Raw genomic sequence first — 23,071 nt, forward strand, 5'->3', positions numbered from 1 at the left:
GGTTACTGATACAATCCGTTACATTGGTGAAAACGATCTATAGGCTGTGGTACATTTATTTTTCTAAAAACATCGCGAAATTATTATAACAAATATCTATATAATCGTTCTTTCAAGCAGAATTGATATATTTTATGTGCATTTATGCACATATAAGTGCATCAAAACTGAACTTTCACTTACAAATGCTTTTAAAATATATAGGAGGTGTATCGTCAAATTGTGTCAAATCACATTCTTGTAAAAAAAAAAAAAAAATTAAGCATATGGACTGACTGTTGTAATAACTACCTCATTAATGAAGTAACCTGGGGCCAATGTTTGTATAAATCAATGCTATTGGTTTTAAAAACCTTTAATATAGTAACGTCAAAATACCGAGTAGGGCAAAATAATCTTCACACTTTCAATCTTTATCAAGATGTATTTCCACAACCAGTTATAATAGGGCATGTCTTTAAAAGAAGAAAAACTAATATGATGTCTTGGCTACCCTAATCATCGATGTAGCCCCTTGGCAACGGAAGACCTTTCACCCATTTGCAGATGTATTCCTCAGACATGGCATCCCAGTGCTGGTTGACAGTGTTCTTGAGGTTGCTATTATTTGGGTGACAGACAATGCAGGTTTAGGACTCAACATGCACCCAAATAGTGAAGTCCAATGGGTTGGCGTCTAGTGAGTAGGGAGTCCACATTTTCATTAAGTTGTCCTCCAACCTCTTCTGGGCCTTTTTGGACGTGTGTACAGGCACACCATCACGTTCATGTCCGGGTAGATGCTCTGGACTCATGGTAACAACTTCTCATTCGTCGTTTTCTTGCCAGCGTCCAGAAGTGCGCAAACCAAAATTTGTTAGTCAAGTTCAGATGATATTTCCTCGACTTCTCAGACACTTGAGAAGATCTAGATTTTTTTACCGCACCCAGTACGTCAATGCATTATTTACATCTTACATATATATTTATAAATCTGTTTTTGATTTTACCAACCATGGAATATAAAACGATTGGACAAATAAGTCTGAAATTTATCGAAGAGACGTATAAAATAAACAAACATGTTCCTTTGATATTTTGTTTGGTCCTCTGAGGTCATTAAGAGCCTGTTTTTGACCGAAATAAAACTTATTTTCCCTTCTGTCTTTCTATATTTCTCTCTTTCTTTATTTTTTCTTCTACCTTCATTCTTTGTTTTTATTACCCTTTACTCAGCCTTTCGACCCGGGAACCCTCAGCTAGTAATAAATAAATATATATATAAAACGGAGTGACAGATGAGAGGGGAAGAAATCTCCTTCAGATGAAAAACCAAGAGGTATATTTGCAAGAAAATGATAACTCCTTCATTCAGGGCTTTCTAAAATGTAAATTTGTAATTGTCTTTCCCTTTAGAATTGAATAACACAATCCTTAACAAATAAATATATATATCTCGAGTCAAGAAAGGGTGAAAGGCAATCAGATGATTCTTTCTTTCTTTATTTATATATAGATGAACATAAAAATTGTCCGGAATAAAGAACAACAACATGGGAGGAACAAAGTATGGACAATGGGAAAAAAGATAGATATAAAAACAAAGTATAGAAAGAAGGTTCTGTAGAGAGATAGATAGATACATACAACATATATTTATTTATTATTTTGTAAATATATTCTCAGCACGATTTTCCAAGAGCCTTGCTCTTTTGACTTTTTCCCTTCTATATAGAAACATACAAGGCTATGTTTTATTTTTATTTAAAACTAATACAAGAAGAGATATAAAGAGGAGATTCCAATACCTCTCTCTCTCTCTCTCTCTCTTTCTTCTTCTTCAAAAAATAAAACATGTAATACAACAGACTCTTGATTACGGAGGGAAATTACCTAAAATCAATTATGGAAAGAACATCTCATTTTTTAAAACCTACAGGAATAAGTCACTTGGTTATTTTTGTACAAAGTACTTTTTTTCTTCTCCCGTATTAAGAAGAGGAATAAAAGTGGTAGTACTAAAACTTTTTACAGGGCTTGAAAACTTTTTTCTCCTTCTGTTCCTTCCTTTCAATTAGAATTAGCTAAAGATTATCGAAAAATATTTACCCCCCCCCCTCTTTTCATTGTGGGCAACACTATAAGTTCTTCTAAAAGTATTTTTACTCTGATTAAGTGCTCAAATTTATTATTTAAAATAGATAGCATATCTATTTACATACATGATGTGCAAGTTATCTGTTTTATTTAATAAAATCACATCCAGTTACAGTCTCTATACGACCCTGAAAGCGCGAGCAGGCTTTGGCCACTTGGTACCTTGACAAATCCTGGAATTCCCCCCCCCCTTAATTCGAAAAATAAGTTCGTCTTAAGTGTTTGCATGGGGGTTCTGTTAGTTTGAAATTCGATCGCGCCCCACACTAAACATCCATCGGATTGATATCCGCTGAGTTTGGAAGCCAAAAGTCTGGGGAGATATCGGATTGATATCCGCTGAGTTTGGCAGCCAAAAGTCTGGGGAGATGAAGTACTCCAAATGGTCTTGGAGCAATTTAAGACATTTTTTCGAGGTGCAGGAGGAACCGAGTCCTACTGCCACATGTGATGCCTGCCTTTGTCAACCATGTCGATCCAGGAGGTTTGTTGATGAGAATTTTGCACCGAATCACATGCTTTACTCGATCCAAACACTTCAAATCCTGACTTGTAGGAATTAAAGTTTAAATCTTGCTTCACCAACCGGTACAGATTGGTGTGCCGACTGTCCAATTCGCGAGAAAGGTCATTGACGGGTACATTGCCTCTTCTGCCTTCAATGATGCATTTAAATACCAATTATTTTCCCCTTGATCTGGACCTTGTGGAATCTCTTGTTGTGCCTCTATCGGTCACTCCCTGGACAGTAGAGCAATTACAGCCCAACACTTTGGATATCTCTGATTGTAATTTTGCACTCGTGGATAGCTACAGAATTACAGCTCTGCTTTGCTCCATGTTTTTAGTTATAACGGTCTTATTTCTCAGAAGAATTTGCTTATTTTTATTTATAATTTATTTAGACAACTGTACGCAATAAGTTACGAGGGTTAAATATCGAAATAGGACAAAGGCGCGCCATTTAAAAAAGTGTTGCATTTTATACGGATATATATATATACATGTACCTATAGTCTAATAATCAACATAATACCCTCTAGGTAGGTATTTCTTTCCTTCTTTTTACTATTATTATAGAGAATGATTAATTGATGGATGTTCAATGTGTATGTACGTATGTAAATATGTAAACAAAACCATTCAAACACAACACAGCTCCTCTCTCTTCCTCTCCCATTCTCATGCAGGCCTACTATGTAGGCAATAGGTACCTGTAGACATACATAAATATTATAAAGGAGGAACGATAGCAGCAGAAAAGACGAAAGCACAAACACACACAAAAAGTAATTAAGGGATGATTATACTCAATGTTTATAATAAATAATCATCAATGTTATTAGTACTTCTGTATGATACATTTATATGTAAGAGATTCTTATTAGTCTCAACCACATCATTGTGATATATTCTTTTATTGTGGGGGAGAAAGGGCATGTTCTGTAGAATTCCAGAAAGTAACATGGTTTATTTTTTAATAAGTCCCCCACCCCCTTCCCCATAGGTCAGTGATTCTAAACCGTTTCATTACTCTGCGTGATAACAGAAGGTAATTACTCCATAACACATGGGCTGAAATGTGCCAGGCATAACACACAAAACATGTGCTTTTAAAAAAAAATTATTTATTTAACTTTTATTTCATTTATGGAGCGGAGCCCTAGTAACAGTTTTCAAGCCATTGCTTAGCTTGAGACGTATTCCCCCCCCCAAAAAAAAGGCAGACTAAATTTGATTAATTGCGTTGTAAACAACAAATTTAGCACATCACTTAACACAATAATTCGCTTACTAAAGTACCTATTGTCATTAAATTTTGACAGCTGTCTTTTGAAATTTGATACTAACTGACAATGAGGTGAGTTTAAAAAAAAAAAATAGTACCATCTATGTGTGAAGCCCGAGACTTTTAAGCGATATTTTATATATTTTTGGAAATACATAAATTTCTTGATGACTTTGATAATCTCAGAGACTTCTGTAAGATGCATCACAGAGTCCCAATTGGGAATCACTGCCCCATGTCAAATAGCTTATTGTCCAGCTCTTCTACAAAGTCAACAAACAAAAACATAATACCATACAATTATTTTAAAAAAGGTTGGCATAAACCAGATAATTTTGATTTGGAGGCAAGAGTAGAGGAACTATTTGATAGATACCTAATTGAGTAGAGGTCTACATACATTGGTACTTAGCAGAGCTGTAGAAAATGACTCGAGTCATTATTTTATGGATGAGTACTGTTCGGTATACAAACAATATGATAGTACAAGGATACTGAAACCTAAATTGATATTGAAACAAGTACTCCCAACCGTAATCACATTAGAAAAATATTGGCCCGTCGGTGACATAATAAAACAACAAAATAGGAACAAAAATTGTCTATTATAATAGAAAAATGTATGAACTAATAAAAATCCTGTAGACCCATATAAAGCTATTGACAATTTTAGGGCACGCTCGTTGTTTACTCATATGAGTGTGTAAATAAAACAACAAATGGTGGCACCATCTTGCGGCAAAACAATGCATATAATTGAATGACAACGTTATTTTATAAAAAAAAATATAGGTCTATATTACTCACATAGAGGGCTTTGTGCCAATTCTTCTCAGCATGCCCCTTTTTTAAAACAACTAGTTTAAACAAGAATCTAAGTGCTTTCTCACACCACCTTGCAGAAAATAAAAATATTTTAAGTTTTCTCATATAATATTGCCCTTACGGCCCTTTTAGTTTCTTATTTTGAATGGAAATACCAAACACAATACTCGAATACAAGTTCAAAATCAGATACCACAGCTTCACCAAATAAACTCAAATTAGTAAAAGGTGGACTCGAAAACACCTTTGGAATATTTAATCACTAAATACTTTCCTATTTGGTGGTTATAATAAACATTTGTCCATCATATAATAGTCAATAATAGCCAAATGTTTTACATGGTCATCAATTAAATACGAGTCTATCACTAGGGAAGTTTTTTCTTTGCCAGTTATTTCACCTTTCTCAACATAAATAAATCAACTTAACCAGATTTTACTCATTCATTCCCAGTATATTCTTTAAAAAATCATAGAAATATAACTATTTTTCTATATTAATTATAAAATATATTACATCGAGTAGATGTGCACTTATCTATAATTCCAAGAAAACTACAAACCTTAGCAATAATGATTAGGGAACAGATTTTGTTATCATAAGAAAATTAATTATTAACTATTTTTGGAATAAATAAAGAATGGGGGAAATATCTCGTATAGGTGACCATTAGAGCCTCATCAATCTTGTTGAAAGTCCCTATACTTACAGATCCTTTTTTATTTTCATGTTTAGAAAATAATATGTTTTGCAAAATAATCATATTATCGGTCCTCAGGTAATTTTTCTTAATTTGTTGAAATATTTTTTTTTTCGTTTTTTTCTTTCTCATTATTTTTCTTGATGTTAAGATATTCTAGAATCAACTTTCAAGAATTATCCCCCTACAGCATAGTACAATAAAATTACATACATTTAAGATACTTCCTTGTGTTGTTTCACCTTAAACGAACAAACACCTCCAGTTTTTATATTTTAATTAATCCCTTCAAGAAAATATATTAATCAATGAAGTAGTCCGTATTAATGAAATCACATTCAATTCTTACAAGGTTCATTTCATTATATAAAAGCCCTTCACTCTGTTTAAAACCAGGATCAGGGCGTTAATGACATCTAAGTCTTCAATTTATGTATGTACTTTCAAATAACAAAAATACATTAAGTGTCCAATATGAGTCATTTTGAAACAAAGTGGATGTAATTAGACATTTGTTAATTCAATTAAAAAGATGCATAATATCCATTCGACCAGATGTGTTGCTCTCTATAAGAAATAGGGGGGGGGGCATGATGATGAAAGCCTACAAAATAATTATTTCTACAGTGGAGGAAATAAGTATTTGATCATTTTCTGCTGATTTTGTGAGTTTGCCCACTGACAAAGAAAAAAAACGATTATTAATTTTTATAGTAGGTTTATTTTAACAGTAAAACATAACAAGAACAAAAATTGGAGGGAAAATAAATGCTGAGATTAACCCCTAGAAATCAAGCCCCAGAGTAAAGCATGGGCTGAGAAAATTATGTTTCTGGATTTTTTTTCTCTGCTAAGGGGAAAGAACGACTTCACCATATCAAACGGAGGAGGTACGGACCATATAATGGGAAATCTTGGGCAACCTCATTCTTCCCTCAGAGCAAGACACTAAAAATGGGTCGTGGATGAGTCTCCCAGCAGGATAATTACCCAAAACATAGTCAAGTACATTTTGCAAGCTAGTAACACTCAAATGCAGAGTATAAACCTCAAGAACACCATCAAGCAAGGGGGTTGGAAATATTATGTTTTGAGGGTGTTACTCTACTAAGATATATATAGTGGATATGGACCATCCATTGGGATAACCTCCTTCCTTCAAGGCAGGGAACTGAAATCGGTCGTATATAGAGTCTTCCAGCACGACAATGACCTAGAATATACTATCATGACAACACTAGAGTGGCTTAAGAAGAACCACCTTAAGATCATGGAGTGGCCCAGCCAATCTTCGGACCTCAATCCCACCGACAAAATTTCTCTATGAGCAAACGTACACTATCCTTCACTGTATATAGTAACCTATAAGGACTTCATAAGTCCTAAATGGTAAACACAATCGTTTGGAAAAGTTTAAAATCACTTTTAATATTTCAAGTGCTTTCTAATAACTTGTTGAAAACTTTTCAAGTATTGAAGAGGTTCTACTAGCTCTTAGTAGTAAGTTTACCCAAAAGGATACAGCTTCATCGAAAATTTGCTTACGAGATGTAAAGATAATTGGCTTTCACTTATTATCCTCAAGATAGGGAAGCTTCACAACGGGCTCAGACCCTGACTCTATATACGAACATAATAATACTCATATTGTCGTAAATATATTATGTAGCAAACCTGCTGTTTCCCACTAGATGTAACTACCGATACTAAACCTAAATTTACATTCACTGTAAGTGGAGGAAGTTAAAAAGCTATATATTTGATTGTTTCAATGTTGAATATTGTATAACTTTCAATGGCTATTAATAATCCTTTCAATTAAGTATATAGAAGTAATTCATAATCACAAAAAAAAAAGTTTAAAAATATCAAATATAAACTTCAAATTTCGCAATGACAAGTCAAAAAGTATATAATTATTTTTTGAAACAAATTAAAATAGACTTGCAATTATAACTTTATTCAAATTAACAATGAACTGTATTGATTGAAATTGAAGGTAAATTTCATTATGTTGTGTGTCCCTACGAATCTTGAACGAATTTTTCCAAGCTCAAGATTAAGTCTTCTTTGCGTATTCCTCCTATATGTCAGATCCCTCATTCTTCACGGCAGCCTTTAGGGTATCTGTAATCACATGGGAGGTGGCACAGGTATTCCTCTCGATGGGGTCACCAAATTCCAAAATCAAGAGGTTTGCAGTCTGGTGATGACGTAAACTACTATGATGATGGTAAACAATTGGCCAAGCCTTTTAAATCTCTTGTTGTGACCCTCCAGCTTTTTAGTAATGATAATGATACCATTGGAGTAGGGTACCATGCGGGATACTTTGTCGTCACTCATTATTGCGTCAAGAACTACAGACAAACAATTTATTTTGCCCTCCATCTCAGTTGTCCTTGGTCTGACGAAGAAATTTGTTTCACAAGAATTATTTGTTTTTATTGCTTTACTTTAAGATAAGATAGGTGGGGGAAATGGTAAATTATTTAGTAAGCAAATGAAAACTTTCTAAAGTTGCATTAACGATTCTCTGGAGCATGCTGTATATACTATATATCTGCAGTCCATCTCTTCACTCCCAATATACTGATATTGCCTCGTATCAATACTATCGATACTCCTATCATTTACTTAATATCTATATTCTTTCCTAATTCACACCACAATAACAAAAACTAGCAAGTGAATGTAGCTATTCATATATAAATTAACCAAGGAAACCCTTCAAAATATGACAATGAATATGAGAGTGTGGGTCTTTTGTGGCAGTGTTTTAACTCAAATCTTTTTCTCGAATATAGTGAATCAATGCTGATTCTAACGTCACATCCTTTTTAATGGTACAATAGTTTGATTTTCTTGCCGTAAAAAGTAAAATAATTAGAGACAACTCATTTCATTATGTTGTCATCATCTCCTTGACTTTTTAGAATGCAAGGTATAAGGAATAGTTAAGCTGATTTTAAACCTTTTGAAAATGACTGCATCGAAACTTCTAGACTTCTTCATTTTTTATCAATAAGAATATTTTTGGGACAATGTTCCCCCAACATTTCGAAGGAAAAAAAATAAAGGATATGAGGTTATGCGGAAAAGGTCATTTTAATTAATTAATTATGTTTGTCCTACGTTGTACTTTAATATGCTAAAATAGAAACACCCTTAGCAACATGTCTTGACTTTTCCTCCAGACTTATTATTTAAATTGATTTGTGAGAGGCGAAGGAAAAGAAGGAGATAATGATAGGTATACAACATACTCATGTTGTAAGAATATATAAGTCAAATAGGTTAGTATTTACGCGGGGAAAAAATATATATATAATTATATTTAACTCTCGACTCAAAAGCTCTTTCTCTTTCTTTTTACATATCTTTCCCTTTTCTCCTGTTATTCTAGGGGAGACAGGTGAGAGTTGCATCCGGCCCTTTTACTTGAACATCAAAAATGCTACTACATCTTCAAAATCTACAACCCCATTGTATAATATAATGCAGATTATTACAAATCAAAATCAATGATTTTGATTTGTTCTAATTTTTCTTTCAGAGTTTGAGATAACCACTAACTTTTAGGTGTGGAAGTGCTTTTATTTTATTTTACAAGAGCTATATTTATGTACTAACAAAGTCAGTATTTGTACCAAAACATAAATATATCATTTAAAATATTTATTAATTTGTTATCAGCTGATATAATTTATTATAAATCAATACTCACTCAAAGACATCCTCAGGGGGTAGGCTAGAAGGGCTGTAGCCTCGACCCAAATATCCAAAAAATAAATTCTTCCAAAAATTTAATTTTACAAAATTTTTCCAAAAAAGGCTTTGCATATTGTTTTTTAAGGAGTTGCTAAATTGTGAGAGTGGATTTATCTGATTTATAATACTGATCAATGATCTATAATATAAATTATATTATAGCTTAATTTGCTATAGTACATTATAAGTTAATAATTATATTTTGTCTAATTTGCTTTATTTTATAGTAAAGTTTGATTTTTTAAAAGTGTTGAAGTTCTGTCTCTGCCTACAGCTATTTTGCAACGATAATACGTCGTTTCTCAAAGTTACTATATTTTTTATGACATAATCTATGTAGCCAATATTCACATCCCTAATAAGGAATCTACTAAGACATAGAATTCCGGACACATGGAATATTCACACAAAGTGATAAAAACCTGGTGTATTTTATAGCTAGGCCACCTTTTTGGCATTGGTAATCTGAAGAATTATGATTGTTTTCCTCAGCTGTTGTCATTATTATTTAACACCAGAATAGTGAGTGAACTTCTTTTATACTACATTCAAAACCTGAATGAACATTCGTGTGTCCTCATAAAAGACAGAGAGTAAACTTGAGGATTTGTTGCGGAGTTAAACTTGTAAGTCCTTGTTGGACTCAAGAGTATAATTGAGAATCCACATTGGAGTAAATCTTGCCAACTTCTTTTTTTTTAATTCCCCGTCTCCCACGTTACAGCTGTTGTAATGATACGTCATGATTTCTAAGCTAACATTCTTGAAAGCATTTCTTCAAATTGTCAGAGTTGCCATATTGAAGGTAGGTTTTTTTTTAACATGCACAAAATACACCATTTTCATCACAAATCGCCCATTCAGATTATTAGCTTGTTTGTTTTTATTCCCCCTCATGAAGGAATGGAGTAAAAAATGGCGTTGATTCCCTCCTTTTTTTCATCCAATCCCTCCTTTTGTATACCCCTCATGTGGGAATACAAATAATGCATGATTATTCTCAGTCTCTCGAATTCCATGGCTCACCTAACAGGTGCGTTTTGTCCTTCTTTTTTTTAACGAACTTTGAGATATTTAGACAAACAAAGGAGAATATAAGTATTCTCCTTGTCTTCCCTACTTCAATGTATTATTCAAATTATTTTCATATTTCAACAGTTCTCTCTCTCTCTCTCTCCATCCTCTTGTGATCCTTGTATAGACATACATATCCATTAAATAATATATGAATAAAGGTAGAAAATAAATGTATTTATATGGTTATGTATGTTCAAAATATATACATATATATTTTAAATATCATAGAAAATTAAATCATTTTTATACATCATACAGGTATACCTATCCTATATAATGTAGAAAGGGGTATGTAGCAACATTTTATCAAACTACATAATATATTGTATGTAACATTGAAATAAAGAGACGATTCTTTCATAGGCAAAGTTTAAAAGAAGAGAAATCTACGGATTAATATAGGTATTATGTACATAGATCAAGTACCTTTTTCTTTTAAATAAAAATATGCAGATCCATAAAATTGCTATGTGAAAAATTAGTTGTCTTGAGCAGTGGTAAGTGGAGTACCACCTGAATTTAAATCAAGATCTCCAAATGACCCTTTTTGACATATGGTTATGGCAAAAAAATGGATGATTTTTGGTATAATAAAAAGTTTTTGGGACACACATTTAATAGAGAAAATTAGCATTTGATCCCTCGTATATTTAAAGGGTGGGTTTATATTAAGATTGAGAGACAAAATTAGAAACAAAAAATGGTGCTAGATACTTTTGCCTTAATATTATTGTATATTTTTTGTTAAAATTGATGCTCCCATTGAATTTTTCCATCAAATTTGAAATGTTTATTTCTATAAACCGCATTAAATTGTTCTTTTATGATAAAAAAAATCATATAACTATGCCCAAAAATTTCAATGCATACACCAAGAAAATCTTACTACGTACTGATTTCAAACACAGGCAAAATAGTTTCGAATGGATGTAGTGCTAATTGATTATTGATACAAGAAAGGACGACTCATGGATTGACAAACAAATATAATATGATACAAGAGTATAATTCCATCATTATTCCAACAGAAAACAAACATTTAATGCGTCTTATTGTAATAAATATTATATATTTTGATTTTAAAATTCAAAGGGAGCATCCATTTTAACCAAAATAAACAAGAATGACGTATAAACCTCATTTCTTTATATATTAAAACGAAATATCGTTGAGGAACAATAGCTTTAAGGGGAACTGGTAGAAGGCATAATGTCCCCAGGTGGGCATTTGAACTTAATAATGTGCTACATAATAGTTATAATTTAGTTTTTTTATATATTAAACTAGTCAAAAATTACATCATTAATTTATCGATTATCTATGGAATATTCAATAATTGCATTATCTCCACCGAAATAATTTAAATCATTCATCTCATTTTATGACATCAACTTGTACAAAACCGAAGCTTCTATCTATACTATATGTATTACCAATTATTTAATCAATATCGACATTTTTCAAAATAGATTTATAAATATGTCATGGGATTAAGTTTCTATCCTAGGAAGACGACGACTAAAATAACATAACTAACTTATAAGATGTTCAACTTCTCTCTGTTAGTGGATCAAAAATTACTGATTTGATAAAAAATAAAGAATGAAGAAAAGAGCTCAAAATATCCTATTTAGCAATATTTAAAGCAACATATGCATAATTTGAATACTTCTCTAACACTTTTGACTATTGGCTCAAGGTACACTTTCGTTCATATAATACTCTAATACTTTATGAGATTGAGTGTGATTTTGACGTTAAGTGTTTTGGAGTAATGAAGGATACTAATTGAACATTTTTTGACACCTGGAAGGGGTAGAGTATCGAGGGGAGTTGGGGTGATGAACTTATTTGGGTAAAGGTCATATCATGTCGAGTCTTTTCTTTTTATGAACCCTTTCAATTTTTTTAAACTGAAAGCTCTTACTCTTCTCGACGCTTTTCCCATCCCTTTTTATATATTAAATAAGCAGTAAAGAATAACCAAAGACAAACAGAAAGGAAGAAGACAAAAAGTGAAGAGATAATGATGATGAAAAAACGAAGAAGAAGATAAATAATATTTAATAGTATGTGCTAACTTTGTAACCTGATACCATAAGAGCATTGTTTGTTGGTAATTCAAATATCTGATATATATTAATAAAACTAAAAGAGGTTTTCTTGGTTCAACGCTACTACTATGTCTACTACACAATAGATATTAAGTGTCACATCACTTTTAAATAAATTGCATGATAATATACCCTCTTTCCCCTCTACTTGTCATAATCATATTCCTTTCACCTACGAGTACTCTACAGGCACTCTAATCATCTCCCCACTTGATAATGATAATTTAATATCAGATTTATTATATCCTATTTATTTGGTTAGGCATACAAAATCTTGCACTTTTAATCTCTTAATTGTATTGTATACATACATTCATGTTTAATGAAAAACAAATAATCTCTTTCCTATGTCGATGTCTATTATCTTTCTCAATACACCTATGTATGTACTAGAGGGAGTAAAGGACATTGCTCGGAATTATTAGGCGTTGATGAACAGACAAACTATCCATAATATAGATAGATTCGTTGTTTTCTTTTTTATATAACGCGCTGAGCTTTAGCTACACAGGCTCGTTGTTAAAAATGAGTTTTTTTTATTAATTTATAAAGGTATCTCCTAAAATTTTTTAATTTGACGCTCTGGGATTTAGCTACACACGCTCATTGTTAAAAATGAGTCCTCTATACGTAAAAAGGTACTCTTGGGGCTATTTTTCTATTATTATAATGCTATGAAACTATTATTTTAATATACCGGATGTAGAAGCATAAACAGGGCCCTGATGGGCCATTTAGATAAAAATAATTCTAGCTTGCTTTTGTGTAAACTGGTCACATGTGTATCCAACAATAATACATAGTGGGGACTCAAACTTGCAATAAAAACAACTCAAAACCAACTTGGGATATGTTTAAATACTAAATTTAGCTACACATTTTTAATTTGATATGTCCTACTGTACAAGAAACTATAGCCTAGACACGCCAGCGAAGAGATTGGCAGATCTTAACCATATAGGCTTGGTTAGTGGCGTACGACACTACCATTACATCAACTCGGAGTGGATCTAAATTTGGATGAGAGGTGCGGCAAAAATTCTTCTCCAAGACTCCCCAAACTACGAAGCTCAGGGATTGAGGTGAGAGGTGGAGGAGAACCCCATGAAGGCAGGCCAAAGTCAGCCACTTTCTTGCTGCAGAAGTTTTGGCTTTAGGGAGTTGTTATGGACTTCTACATGTTGTAGGCAGTCTGGACAGTTTCCGCAGCCTTTTCAGCACTTTCACCGCCGCAGATGAATTCGCCTACGCGTTGCCTTTTTTGTTGTAACTCCAACATCTTCACAGCAGTCTTATTTTTGTTGGAGCTGTCTTTTTGGTTGCGTAATCAAACATCGCAATTAAAATTAACGGAAATCTAATCTTAATTTAACATTTAAAAGGGCCTTTGGAAAAGAAGGAGTTGAGATGTACGGTATGCAATACCAAATTATGTCCAAGTCGTGATATTTGTAGATACAATCGTGGCAATAATCTATATAAATAAGTTATAGGATTAATTTTAATGAATCCCTTACAAAGTTGCCTATTTTATTCTTCCTCACTTGTTGCTGATTCTAGTGTAGTAGATATCATTTCAATGATGATATAGAAGCACATTAATAAAAAAGCCCAAATAGGATTAACTCTTTCCGTTTCTTTTAAATTTATTTCATGCCCTTTCAAGTCGGTCTTAGAAAATCAGGACAAAATGAAGGAATACTAGTATAATATGTACTACACAAGGAATTTAACAAACTTTTTAAAGGTAATTTCTTTCTTTCTTTCTTATTCAAGGATCTTTGCAGGAAGGAATAAAGGAAAGAGAATAATAACCTTTTTACTTATTTTTCTTCTTCCCTGTTCTTCCTCCTCTAATTGCCCATTAATCATATTGAGTTACAATAATTACTAGAAGACGGAGTAAAAGATAATCTGTGGTATGATTAATAAGACTCTTCCAACTTTTACTTATTAAGTCTTACATCTATATCTAAGTAATAAGTATGATGAGGCTAATAGGGTGGGCTGACACTTTTTACTTTTTTGTAAAAAGAATAGGGATGTACGGTTTCCAAAAATGGAGGGTCTTGATTCTTTAAGACAGAAACGCAAAATATTTTCTAAAATAAAGTCATTTGATAAAAATAAAGGACATTGAATAATAGTTTCTATTAACTAAAAAATTTCAAACTGAGAGATTTTTCTTGTTTTTAGGTTAATAATTTATCGGATAGTAAAAAAGTTACTTTAACTCCCTAAGTTAATATTTTTAATAAAATACCCTTAAAATTTGTTTATTTTTATTTTTAAATAAACAATTAATACCCATTAAGAGATATAACCAGACCAAGTCGACAAAAAGCCTATATCCCACAGCAACCTCAAGCCCAAAGTGGTAGTAGCTATTCCTGAAATGACCAGATTTTATTTTTAAGTCTCCCCCCACTAGTACATATAGGCTATAGAGCCCTGTTAATTGTATGGCTGTGTTCAAAATACTTCAAGCTTTGTATTCAAGTAAAATACAACCCTAATAATACAGTTCGATTCAAAATTAAATTAAAAATTTCGGAAACAACTTAGCCCTGCAAATAGTTTAAACTGGCTTTGAGTGTCGACATGATCACTTTACATGTACTATCTTGGAGTAATAAATATCCAATACTTATAAGAATATAAGTACATAATTTAAGCCGTATTCCAGCTATGGATGTAGGTTTATCTAAACAATCACTTCAATTGATAAACTGATGAAGATTTTATAATTTAATATTAGCTATGTCAATTTAAAATATGGGATATTTTTCAAGGACCAATAACTGCGCGGGATATGAAGTCCCATATTAAGGACTGATACAATTATACAAAATACCACACCCTATCAATAAAGAGTCATGATTGGTCTTTAGTTCAATTGACGGTACATTGATATTTTCCTTCAACATATTTCTGTATCATATGCTGTAAGACCATGCAACAACATTTTTGCACACAGGGTGAACCCCACATTTATTATGGTTATTTAAGCCGTAGAACACGCAAATGGCCATCAGGATTTCTTCGAACGTTATCTTCCATATTATTAAAGTAAAATTTGTCTTTCGGAGGACACCTAATTACATCGGACAATACCGGGTAGAACCGCTAATTAAATATAACTCCATAGTTGAAAATAATTGCCCAACTATTTTTAGGTCTTTTTTTATGTTTCTTTTAAGGTGAGAAGTTGCGAGATACAATAAAGGGAACAAAATGACAGGACTAACTCCTTTTCATGACACGTACATGAATAAAAAATACTGCATTACAAAATTATATTTAAATCAATCATAACTTGGAAGTGAAAAACAAAACAAAAAACTAATCCACATTTGCACCTATGTAAATATTATGCGTATTAAAGAGGAAGGGGGACCCAAGGGAGTCATTTGAATTATAAATATATGTATTTTTGTGTGGCAAAGAATTACTGGCTCGATAATGAGTTTTTGAAAATAATTTAACTAGTAATAGGCCCTTATATATTGAATCTGTTAGTAACATAATAAATATATCTATGAGCAAATATTAATAATAATTGTTTTTATTTAATTTTTGTAACTTATATAAGCAAATAGTACAAATTACAGCCCAGAAAATACATGAAAGATTCAAAATGAAGAATTTACAGTCAAACTTGTAATAAAGATCATAATAAAGGAAACATGATCAAAGTATTAAAACTTTTTTAATTTTTGATAAAAAATTAAAAAAAGCCGAATTACGTATTGATATGAGATATTCTATGGCTCATTATAAAGTTCAAATGGACATATCCACATTATTCGTAAATACAATTAACTCCTCCACTTGATGACAACGATAGGGTTGCGATGGAAATCAGCTTATTATCAATCGACGTACCGCTATGGATGTGAGGACAGTCATACTCCCTCAAATAAATAAAACAACTGGATGAAAGAGTATTTAATGTTAATGATGCAGGGTATCAACTCTCGTGTCTTGTTGAGGTCTCATCATACGCTTAAAAAGGAGCGTATTCTTCCTCATTAAAGTTTGTTTGTGGACCTCATTTTTAAGTGTACCCGTAATATCTTAGAACTACATGACTAATTGATCTAATAAATAACAATGTACAACGAGCGTATATCCTAAAGCTCAACGCACCACATTAAAAGGAAAAGGAGAGTGCATATCCATTTGATTAAAGCATAGTTTATCAAAATTTCGTCTTTTTGTCGACACCTACTTACTTCAAAATCAAATGATAGGATCATCCATGAAACGTTGGTAATAATGTAACTAAATCAAACGTATAAATTATAACTTGTACAATCGACTTATACAAGTTGCAACTTGTTTGAAACATACATATATATGTATATTATGAAGGCTTTCACAAAAAGATTTTGTGGAAATTTCATTATTTATATAAAATGCAAAATAAATATAAAAGTCTAATATGTAGAGAAAGAGAGAGAGAGAGAGAGTAAAATAAAATACCGAGAATGTTAAATTAGATTTAAAGTACATAATTTCTAGAATATATAACTAACTAAATAAATGTTATATATGTACATTTATTTAAAACAAAACAAAAAAAGAAGCTAACCTGTTACCACAACCAAGCATGAAGTCTATGTTAGGCATTATAGGTGCAACACTAACCACCCCCAACTAACAACAAGAAGCACAATACATCTATTCGATATCTATATAAAATACACATTAAATATTCATGAATAAATAAAGAAGAGGTCAAAAGCAAAAAAAAAAAAAAAAAAAAAAAAAAAAAAAAAAAAAAAAGGTTTAGTTTTCAACAACAACAAAAAATGTTATATTAACTTTTTTGTTCCATCTTTCATATCTTTTTCATATGACCTTGTGAAATAGTTATGTTATATATCTACATAATCATTAGACTGTACCCTTTTTTTCCTTACTACACAATGATATTACCTTGCTCAGGACCATCAAAAAACACTGGTGTTTGAAGCCTTTAAAGCCCTTTTAATTATTATTCTTTTTAAATATGACTTTTGGGTCAAAATTGCCTAATAATGTTCCTCTCCTTATTGTTCCAACAACTATCACTAAAGAAAATGCAGGGTTTCCCTGTTTTATCATAGATAAAAAGAAGTAAACTCTATAGCAAAATGCAAGTATTGTCGAAGTCATATTTGTTGAACAAATAGGAGGAACTTTATTGGACTATACCGAACTGGAAATCCATTTTTTCAAATTAAAATTGCCAGTACCTTACCATAAATGGCTTGAAATGCCTCAAACTACGCCAAAGGTAGTTTCTTTGGTTGTCCTTAGCAGAAAAAGTATTTCTGCGGGGGTAAAAAATATTAGGCCAAAAAAGAGTTATGTATATATAATTGAATCCCTTGTAAAGATTTGGTAAATTTGCTCAACTTATAGCCACAAATCCTTTCTTTTCAAATTCTCCTTTTTATTGTTCAGTTGGAGTTACATTATATTACATTTACTCCATCTGATTTAGGAATGCTCTTTGAAGGAATGATGAAGGCGTGAATCTACGCACAATGAATTCGAGATAATAATTTCTCCCGAGCGTTTTGTCCATTGACCTAATTCGTTCCATCTTATTTTTTCAAATGAAAATGGCATGTACGACACAAAAAACAGCTTGAGAGGCCTCAAACTTTGCCAAAGTGTATTGATTCTTCTCAGTAGAAAAGGTATTTTCAAAAACGGGACAGTCTAAAATACATATGTATGTATACTGTATATATGAACTTCATAATTTGAGGTAGTGAAACACAGAAAGTTGCTTTCTATTTACTTTTCTTGATGTATGTGTCTTTTATAAAAATATTTTTATACTTTAAACATCATTATCACCTACACAACAGCATCCACTCTCTAAGATAAGTAGTAGTAATAGTAGCTGTAAGAAATATGAAACCATGCAGCAACACTAACCAAAAAGCACTTTATTAGTATGTTGTGATGATAAAGAAAAGAGACATAACAAAGAAAGAAACTTCCTTTACAAAAATATAAGTTTTTTATTTTTTATTATGAACAATATTATATTTTTATTATTATTTAAGAACTCTAATGAATACAGACGGATGGGTATGTGTAGGCTGATGCCTTTTTACCCCCCCCCCCTAAATCCCCCTGCATTTCATTTAGTATCCCCATGAAAATACCTACATTTGATAAGCATGTATTAGGCTCTACTTACAAAAAGTATGCTTTATAAGGAACATAAAGCGAGCCCCTTTCAAGTTCAAGAAGGTGTTTTTTCTATTCTTTTTATCCTAGCCTTTCCTTCTTTCTTAAGAGACACAAAGGAAAAACTTGCAAAAATTAGTTCGTAGTACCATAGAATGCTAAATAGATGGAATAACCACGTATGGCGAGAATTGGTTTTTATTTATTTCCCCTCTTACAGGAATGGGATAAAAAATGACGTGAACTCTTTCCCCTCTGTTTTTCAACCAATCCCTCCTTTGATATCCCCTCATGTAAGAATAAAAATTTTACATGATTATACCAAGTCTCTAGAATTCTATGGTAGTAGTTGGCTCATTTTTCCCCCAACTGGTTGAATGTTATTTATTCAATAAATAGTAGGGAATTGTTTACAGCTTTACAATGCCGACAACAGGTAACTTGTGTTTAATCAATCAACAATTAAGGGAGAAGAGGAATTGACAGGTGGTAAAAAATGAATTGTTAATGTCATAGGGATTTGACTAAATACGATACAGCTCTGGATTTAAAGTAATCAAGCGCAACTGACGCGGTGTTTTGCACTTGTTCATGCTAGGTTCTCCATCAATATGCCCGTGTAGCACAATGTGCAAAATTATATTTTTCATTATTCTAAAATAACCTACAAAATAAATAGTAACCTTCAAAGATCATGTAAATATTGTTATGGAGGTGTCTTTAAATAAATCGAAAGTCGTTTTTCGGAAGAAAAGAATCAATTTATAAAAAAGTAGGCACAGTAGCGTATCTTTCGGGCTATAATACTCTTTTTTTTTTCTCGATTCAAAAGCAACTATAAAAGGATCATTTGTAAAGTACATTTTTTTCTTCAGTGTTTTACTATTTTTCTTTTTAATGTTCCTTTAATTGGATAGATGGAGTTGCACTGATTAAATAATATAAGTAAACATTATAGTATAACAATTACTCCATCTGACATAGGAATTGTATGTGAAGTCCATGTACATTATATAAATTTCCTTCTCTTGGAGTCGTCGAGTTTCGAGACTATGTAGATTGAGTTCAAGAAAAAAAAAATCCCGAGTGCGTTGTCCAATGAGCTATATTACACTTTCTTTTAATTCGAATTATACAAAATACACATACACTATTAATTGGACATGCAATATTTTAGACCGGAGTATCTAAGGCTATAATGACAGGTGTAAAGAGCCTATGTTGATTATAGGGGACAAAAAGTTAATGAAACTTTTATTTGTAGATATGTCCATAACATTTCCATCAAACTTCATAACTAGACAATTGCAGCATTCTTCCTTGAGTATGTAATATATTAGTAGTATATGTATAAAAGGTCCACAGAAAATTATTTTTCTTAGAACAACTTATACAAATAATCAATTTAAAAAGCAAAAAAAACATCACGCTTGTAAATCTAGGTATGTAGTAATTACGCGAGATTTTGCAATAATATTTTAAAAGTGCCACATAACTCAGGGATGTCCGCAAGGGGTGGACTGGTAGGGCTGTAGCCCCCCCACCCCCACAAATTAAGGATTTTTTTGTTTTATTCTTGAAAATTTGATATTCCGTGAATAGTTATGGATTTTTAAATTTTTCTACAAAAAATTTAATATCTGATATTTTCTTTCAAAAATTTTATCATTTAAATTTATTTTTTTGTCAACAGCTTTGCATTTTTAGTCTTTTTTTCAAATAAACTTAATTTTTTTAGAATAGCAATGGATTTTTGAAGTTTTCTGTGAATTACTTGGGATTTTTGATTTTTTTTTAGAATAGCAATGAACTTTTGATTGATTTTTTCCAAAAAAAAATAATTTTTGTAGTTGAAAAACTTACAAAAACGAAGCCCTCTCCTAAATAGAATCCTAAGGACTCCCCTGTCACTGAAGCGAAAAATGTTTTGTGCAGGTAAGGGGGTACTTGGGTTAAATCAACATTTTGCAAGTGGTCCATCACTAAAAAAAAGGGTTTAGAATCCCTGTGGTAATATGCATATATACAACTTTTTCAACAACAATGAAAAAACTAACAAGAAGAAAAAAAAAAAACTTTTGGTCTCTCCAATTGATTCTTAATTGTTTACATTGTATGCTTGTAGTTGTCGTTCAATAGGTACATTAACCTAGGAGGCCTAAAACTAGTGTTGAGACTCAATACGAGACCTTTTTTTTGGGGGGGGGGCGTTCTTTTAAAAAGGATTTTTTTTCTTGACTGATTTTGACCCCCGATATTATTACCGACTTATTAATGAAACGGATCATGACCTAATTTTTATATCAGACCCATCCAAACTTTTTTAAGGTCCAAATTAGTTGGATTCTACAAAAATTAGAAAGGTATCAATCCAGTCTAGGATTTTCAGACCGATCCCCAACACTAGTTAATAGTCATCTAAATATATGCATACTATTATTTATGACTTTGTGTAACGATAATCGAATAATAAATAATCGATGACGACTTTCCATACCAACAGCATACGAGTAGTCCTTGAATAACAAATAAAACAAATGAACGCTACATTGTTCAAGTCTTTACAGGATCCCAAAACACAGAGTAAACAAATCCACCACGTTTCTATATTATCATTATTCTTATTATCGTATTGTGAGTTAGTTAATGAAAGAAAAGGAGTCGTATTTTGATAACGAAGCAGAATTATTTATTATATTATATTAGATTAGAAATAGAGGTAGCTATATAATATCATTATTATCTCAGAAACAATTATTTAATAAAATAATAATAATAATAATAGCTCTCCTCCACCCATTCCTGGTAGGCAAAAGTAGGCATTCCCTTTCATCGTCATTTCACATATATAGGACCTTTTGTTTCTCGCGGAGGATACCGAAATTGTGTAAGTTTGCCCACTTATGATTTTACATAGAATTGAGGTCCGGAGACCGGTTAGCCTACTTCTTGAACTTAATGATCTTCTTCTGGCTTTATTACTTTGACCATATTTTTTGGTTAAGTATCATGCCGTTAGATACATTTTTAGTGCCCCGGCTCCAAAGGAAGGAGGTTTTTGTTGTGTATTATCACTTTGTCACTTTCTCCGACCTCTCAACCTCCTTTAATATCTTTAGGGGTTTGATGTTTGCGTACTTATATTTATCAATAAATACCCTGACAGGCTGGATACTGCCAGATAGTATGACGTTTGTAATAAAGTGTAACGCATACTAAGTTTACTCCGCGCCATTCATTATTGTTAGCGTCACAACAGTTTTTATCCAAGATTTTCAAGTTACATGGCTCCGTTCATCATCCCTTCGATATGGCAAAGTTGTTCTTTCCCCACAGCAGAGAAACATTCCCTAAATCCAATCCAAATCTTAGTGATGAAGATGGTATGAGGTACTTCGCATTTCTCTTCTTCCAGACAGCTATGTTTCTGGGCATTGTCCTAGAAGACCTACAACACCACCCATTTTCAGAGCCCTGCACCAAGGGAAGGAAGTTGTCGGCCAAGATTTTACGGTTGTGTTTTTAAGGTTGATTTATTTTTAAAACCTACCATAAAATTATAAACGAGTCTTTTTTTTCGTCAGTGGGCAAACTTGAAAATCGGAAAGGAATCAAATACTTATTTCCTCTACTATATATACATATCTCAAAGAATTAGCTTGTCCATCACTTACTATTTAATTTTTTTTCTTTTCTTGCAAGAGGGATTTTTTTAAGCAGGAAGAAACAACAGACAAACTATTAGTGAAGTTCATGTTTTATTGAAGAGCGCGATGGAACGACGTAGCTCAATGGACAACAGCTTGGGAAAAATTATTCTTTTGAACTAAATGTGCGTATGTTCGCGCCCCGGTCATTCCTAGAGAAGGAAATATACATTATATACTTCAAATAAGACTCCCAGGTCCCACGGAGTAATTGTAATACTATAATTTTTACATATACTTAATCAGTACAACCACATCTGACCAATTAAAGGAAAATCACAACAGATAAAAAATAAGAACATGGGAATTGAAAATGTATTTTGCCTTAAAATTTAGGCAAATTTATTCTTAGAATTTAAAAATAAATACTTCAACTTCACAGTAATTATTTATTGATACCGTAATATAAGCCTTTCTTTCCAGCTCAAAGCTACCCAATATCAATGATTTGCCCATCTTGTCAAATTTCAAAAAATGAGTAATCACAAATCTGTTCGTTCAATTTCAACTTTTTCTGTAAGTATGATAAGGTATTTTTTTTATTACTTTTATTTGGGATATGTATGTGCGCAGGTAGGAGGGTTTATGAAAAATGACTAACACAAGTATAATACAGTACGTACATTTTGTGAAGCAAATATGGGGGGGGGGCAAAAAATGCCAAAAACCTGCGTAAATGCATTTTGTATATAGGCCCATGATATGGTTTTTATCAATGTAAATATATCCTATCTGGTAAATCTTTTATTACATAAATTT

The 23,071-nt window shown here is 32.1% G+C and overlaps 1 protein-coding gene across 20 annotated transcripts in view; it reads right to left on the bottom strand.

The window, feature by feature from the left end:
• Lar (tyrosine-protein phosphatase Lar) overlaps positions 1 to 23,071 on the bottom strand; it is a 455,460-nt gene that overhangs the window by 84,077 nt on the left and 348,312 nt on the right. The window lies entirely within an intron of this gene.

The sequence above is a fragment of the Lepeophtheirus salmonis genome, chromosome 6 (assembly GCF_016086655.4).
Source record: "Lepeophtheirus salmonis chromosome 6, UVic_Lsal_1.4, whole genome shotgun sequence".
NCBI lineage: Eukaryota > Metazoa > Arthropoda > Copepoda > Siphonostomatoida > Caligidae > Lepeophtheirus > Lepeophtheirus salmonis.